This window comes from Carassius carassius, chromosome 34 (genome assembly GCF_963082965.1).
Source record: "Carassius carassius chromosome 34, fCarCar2.1, whole genome shotgun sequence".
NCBI lineage: Eukaryota > Metazoa > Chordata > Actinopteri > Cypriniformes > Cyprinidae > Carassius > Carassius carassius.
In genome coordinates, this window is record NC_081788.1 from 3,728,382 (window position 1) to 3,734,527 (window position 6,146).

The 6,146-nt window shown below is 39.7% G+C and overlaps 1 long non-coding RNA gene across 1 annotated transcript; it reads right to left on the reverse strand.

Annotated features, from left to right (window-relative positions):
• Positions 1–1,128: 1,128 nt before the first annotated feature.
• Positions 1,129–5,899, reverse strand: LOC132115073 (uncharacterized). The gene is made up of 2 exons (XR_009425403.1): positions 5,433–5,899; positions 1,129–1,776 (listed from the first exon to the last, which is right to left on the reverse strand). It is a non-coding gene; the product is annotated as an uncharacterized LOC132115073 (long non-coding RNA).
• Between the last annotated feature and the right edge of the window lie 247 nt (positions 5,900–6,146).

Below are 6,146 nucleotides of genomic sequence, written 5' to 3' on the forward strand. Positions count from 1 at the left end.
AGTTGATATTAAAATAAAAAAAACATAAAGAGTAATGTTTTTGTTGAAATTAATTTCCTTTAGCTGTTTTTCATCTTATTGTTGCCAACCTTTTTGAAAAAAATAATAATTCAATAGTTATATAATAATTTAATCAAACCTTGTTTTAACTGTGTAAATATCAAAATCTCACATTGATATTCTAAAAGGGTAATTACAGCATTTCTCAAAATATTTTAATGATATATATTTTTTAATTATAATAATTGTAATAATACAAACTTCCCAAAAGGGAAAATTATGTTGTATTTCTGCTGTATAGCCCCCACCGTTACAGAAGCTGGCATCTATGAAATAACAAATAAAGAAAATAAATTAACTAGCATGCAAATAATGCAAATAAGGACCAAAGAGCATTCCAAGAGTCAGGGTTAACATAAAACTGATACATAAATTTGGTACAGCACAATATCGAACTGCTGTAATGTTCTTGTGTGGCACTGTTGGCCTGAAAACTCCCTCTCTCTGCTTGATCAAGGAGACTTGTGGGAGAAGCCACAGAGAGGCCAACGTTCCCTTTAAAAGACCTGCAGAATTCAACAGGGGACCCACTCGACCAACACTGTTGTGAGAGGCTGGCACAAAGATGCCATTACTCAAAAAATACCACGTGAAATTGCCAAGAAAACAGTGATTTAGTTCAGTGTGGGAAAAGATTTTGTGGTCGGATGAGACCAAGATAGGACCTTTTACTTCAAATTCAAAGTGTTATGTGTGCCGTAAATCTTATTCTTGCAGCCCACTGGCCGCAGGTCAATAAAGCTGTGCAGTACTGCAGTGCTAACATCATGCTAATGCTAATATCATGCTAGGAGCTAATGTTCCTCTTTAGGGACTGGACATTTAATAAACGCTGGATTGGTTTAAAAACAAAACAGGTGAATATCAAGGTGAATACTGTAGCAATGGTCAAAAAATGATCTCATAGAGAATCTGTGGCATGTTTTGAAGTTTCCTCTCACTAACCCTCCAAAAACATGGAGCAAATCTGTTAAGAGCATATAGAGGTAGAAAACTTAGTCCAAAAGACTGGTAAAAATGATTAAAGGTGCAATTATTGATACACAAAAAGTATTACTGTAACAAGTATTAAATATGCAAACAGCATATTTTAGCTTTTTATTTTGGTTAAGAAAATTCTCTACAACAAAACAATGACACCCAAAATAAGGAATTGGGCTTTCTCAAGGTACTGTGTGTATATATAGTTAGTCATGGGAGAAATTTTGCATGCATCATTTAATTATAATAGAAATAAAGGGAAATGTTCAAACTGTAGGCAATTTTCTCCAAAAAAAAAAAAGAGTAATATCACAGTTAAACTCATGACACACATTGTTCTACTATTAAAACAGAAAAAGTGTTGATCTTAGTAATCTAGAGATGAGCAGGTTGAATATTTCAGTTTGGTCAGAATTTAGGGCATTCTCAATCTTTTGGTTAATACTGTACCCCCCCCCCCCCCCCCCAATCAATGGTGTACAGGACCCCGCCACCCCACATGGTTTTGAAGTATGCACAACAAATAAAATGTTTTCACACTCCCAGTTTTGTTAGTAGTTAATAGCTTTTTTGTGGACGTAATGAACATTAAGTGATTAAATGCGTATATCTGTCAGTGCTTTGTTGGGACTTTGCTTTTTAGGCTTTGTGTTTCTCAGAGGATTCGGGTGTCGTCGGCTCTCCGCTTCTGAAGCGCTGGCTGAGTTCAGCACACATCACAGAGCAGCAGGACTTCTGTGAGAAATTACAAATGTTTATAGTAGTAGCAGGGTAAGGTATTAGCCGAGCGGCAACCTCGCGCTCTCTCTGGTGAAGCCAATAAGGAAGTGACTAAAACTGCAATTCATCGACTGGCCGCTTGAGGCTGGCTGCAGAAGAGAGTCAGTCCCATAGACTCCCCATGTTAAAATGCCCAACTTTACAGCAGGAAAAAACATGTTTACAGCCTGGTTAAAAAAATTATTTTGGTCTATATTGCTAATTTTGCCCTTCATGACAACTGTGAGGGGGGTGAATTTTTTTTATAACTCATCCGTTTAAATTATATTAAGCCTTAAAGTTCTGCATAATTAAGGGCGTGGCCACTTGAGTGACAGGTGGATTGCCGTTGCTGACAATGCCGTCGCGCTAGGTGGGCAAGGCTTCAGTAATCAGCTCCCGCCCTTTTGCCCATTTTCGATTATCCGGGAGAGTCGCGCGGTGACGCGCTGCCAAGATGGCGACGGCCCGCTCTGCACACTTTAGCAGGCAGCAAGGAAGTCGACCGGAAGTTGAAGTCGGCCGCGTGCCGGTGTGTAACACCGGCATCTTGTAGCAGAACTTCACTTGCATTAGCATCCCATTGACTCCCATTCATTTTGGCGTCACTTTGACAGCGAATTACTTTACATCTGAGGCGTTTAAAGACTCCATTATTTATTTCTAAAGAGACACGACAATGTATAAAGGGCTCCATTACCTTCTATGTTACATTATGGCCCCGTAGAAACAGTTTTTGTAAAAATAGGCTAACGATTCCCTTACAAAAATTAACCATGGTTTTACTACAAATAAAACCAAAAAACCATGGTTACTATAGTTAATCCATGGTAACCACAAATTAACCATGGTTTTGCTAAATTAACCATAGTATAACCATGGTATTTGTAGTAAATCTGTGGTTATACAAATGGTAGTCAACCCGCCAAAAAACCATGGGTTACTACAGATTTACTATAATAAAACCATGGTTATTTTTCGTAAGGGTTGCGTCATAACCACTCGACTCTCTGTCGTATTACCGTACAGACAGGAGGAGAAGCTCGCAGGCAATTAACTTAATATGGCGTATTGGCGTTACATTTTAAAATACTATACAAAATGATTAATCAGAATACTTACTCCTGCTCACTCACGCCAAAGAACTCCCCGCTCAAGCTTGCCGTCTCTGCAAGATTAACGATGGCAGTTTTCACGCACAGCTACTAGAAGATTTACATCTGTCAGACAGGTTGCTGACGTCATCAAGCTTAGTTTGAGTCTGCGCGTCAGAAACGGAAGTGCTAAAAAACACTAAAAATGGGCTTCACTTGTCTCAATTAAGTTCCAATGGGGTCGCTGTGTCCATTTCTTTTACTGTCTATGATTGACTCCCATTCATTTTGGCGTCACTTTGACAGCGAATAACTTTACATCTGAGGGATTTAAAGACTCCGTTTGTCCATTATTTATTTCTAAAGATACACGACAATGTATAAAGGGCTCCATTACCTTCTATGTTACATTATGGGCCCGTAGAAACAGTTTTTGTAAAAATAGGCTAACGATTGCGTCATAACCACTCGACTCTCTGTCGCATTACCGTACAGACAGGAGGAGAAGCTCGCAGGCAATTAACTTAATACGGCGTGCTGGCGTTACATTTTAAAATACTATACAAAATAATTAATCAGAATACTTACTCCTGCTCACTCAAGCCAAAGAACTCCCCGCTCAAGCTTGCCGTCTCTGCAAGATTAACGATGGCAGTTTTCACGCACAGCTACTAGAAGATTTACATCTGTCAGACAGGTTGCTGACGTCATCAAGCTTAGTTTGAGTCTGCGCGTCAGAAACGGAAGTGCTAAAAAACGCTTAAAATGGGCTTCACTTGTCTCAATTGAGTTCCAATGGGGTCGCTGTGTCCATTTCTTTTACTGTCTATGATTGACTCCCATTCATTTTGGCGTCACTTTGACAGCGAATAACTTTACATCTGAGGGATTTAAAGACTCCGTTTGTCCATTATTTATTTCTAAAGATACACGACAATGTATAAAGGGCTCCATTACCTTCTATGTTACATTATGGCCCCGTAGAAACAGTTTTTGTAAAAATAGGCTAACGATTGCGTCAAAACCACTCGACTCTCTGTCGCATTATCGTACAGACAGGAGGAGAAGCTCGCAGGCAATTGACTTAATACGGCGTACTGGCGTTACATTTTAAAATACTATACAAAATAATTAATCAGAATACTTACTCATGCTCACTCAAGCCAAAGAACTCCCCGCTCAAGCTTGCCGTCTCTGCAAGACTAACGATGGCAGTTTTCACGCACAGCTACTAGAAGATTTACATCTGTCAGACAGGTTGCTGACGTCATCAAGCTTAGTTTGAGTCTGGTTGTCAGAAACGGAAGTGCTAAAAAACGCTAAAAATGGGCTTCACTTGTCTCAATTGAGTTCCAATGGGGTCGCTGTGTCCATTTCTTTTACTGTCTATGCACTTTAGGCTTCAAAACCGCTATTGAGGAGTCTATGGGTGACGTCATGGACACTACGTCCATATTTTTTTTACAGTCTATGGTATTAGCCCAGATATGATTGGTTGACGTCATGCCAGCCTGGGAACCTATCAGTGTTCCTACTACTTCGTCATTGGTTAAAATGGTTTAAATCCAATGAACCTATCAGTGTTGGGATTGATCCTATTAAAATGGGAATGGTTTGATTACTCCAGATGCATTATCCTGCGTACTAGATCATTGTGGAAAGTCATGGACAAAGGATAGGGACGAGGTTTGTTGCATCTCCCTGTTGGTGTCGCAAGTAGGCCTTTTTTAGCATGCTAGCAGCCGTGGTCTCGTGTTTTGCTACATTGGAATTCTCTCTCGGTGTAACTACACTTCCAAGGGTTTCCAGTACCTTGGTTGAAGACGAATGTACATCAGTATCACTGCACTGCTGCTTTGTTTTTAGTGTTTGTTGTGTAACCGTTTAACTGTTGTGATATGAATGTCTTAGTTTATACCAGTTAATTATGTGATTTGAGTAGGAACTTTTAAAGCGGGGGTTTTATACTTTCAGTGTGTCCACTTGGGGTAGTGTGGTGTTTGGCCAATTGTATTGCTTTCACAATTGAGTGGTTTGTGGTATGGTGTGAGGTGATAATCCAAAAGGCCCCTGCTGGTCATTTTTCTCCTCCTGGTCATCTTGTAACTGGTAGACTTGTGTATAAGGCATGTTTTATATTGTATCCAAAAAAACAAAACAATGTTTGAACCATTACAGTTGTATATAAATAAATTGCAAATGTTTTATACTATCTCGTTCTCCATGCTCACCCTGGCTGTTGGCCACGAATCGTGTGCCCTCTCGTAGCGCTGTAATGTCCCGGTATATTCCAGGTGGCGTAGTCGATGTCTATCCACTTTTGATGGGTCCCCTATCTGACCACTTCTTGCCACATAGTTATTTCATGAATTTATCAAATTTATCTTCCTTCATTGTCTTAAATGTTTGAATCTTTGGCAGATTGAATATAGGCTATGCTTCTATTACTAAAAAATAATATAAATAAACAGAGTACAGTTTTATGTTTTTATTCACCAGTTCTGCTTGATCAAAAATATTGTATCAATATATTCTCACCTTCAGTGTGTTAGTGACTTTGTGTGATTTGGCGGCCAGTTCCATCAGAGCCAAGAAAAGCCCCAGACCGAGTGCCAGTAATAAGATTCCCTTCAGACTGGTGGGTTTCAGTGGAGCAATCTTGCCATTTTTTGCAATACAACTGCTGGCCCACCACTTACTGCGCAAATAATCCAGCTCACCAGACTGACTCAGGTGCAGAATGGCAACACTTAGGTTTTTTACCAAAGGAGAGCCTGGGGACATGCACAGACACATACATAGCTGGAGAGACTATGATGGTACCATGCTTTCAGGAAGTACTGTGGTGGTACTATGCTATATCATAGTACTGACTCATTACAATATTCATGTACCATGTTTACATGAATGGTACACTATGTTTGGTACATGAATGGTAGTCAGTATTACTAAAAATGGAACTTAAAACCATAAATCATCATGGTACTTTGTCTAAAAATGAGTATTTTGAGCAGCGACGCTGTACCCCCTCATGCCGATGATTTCTGGGGCACGTGTGAGGTTACAGTATCTCGCCACTGCCAGGTCAAGGGACACGGATTCGTTGGATTTTATGTGCTCATAGATTCTGTGGTACGTGGGGTTGTTCGAGTTCTGGTCAAAGGCAGATAAGAGTAATTTATTGTTGACAGATGCTTTCATATGGGTGCATGACCAACTGACATTAAATGATCCAAGTTTCAGATCTAGATC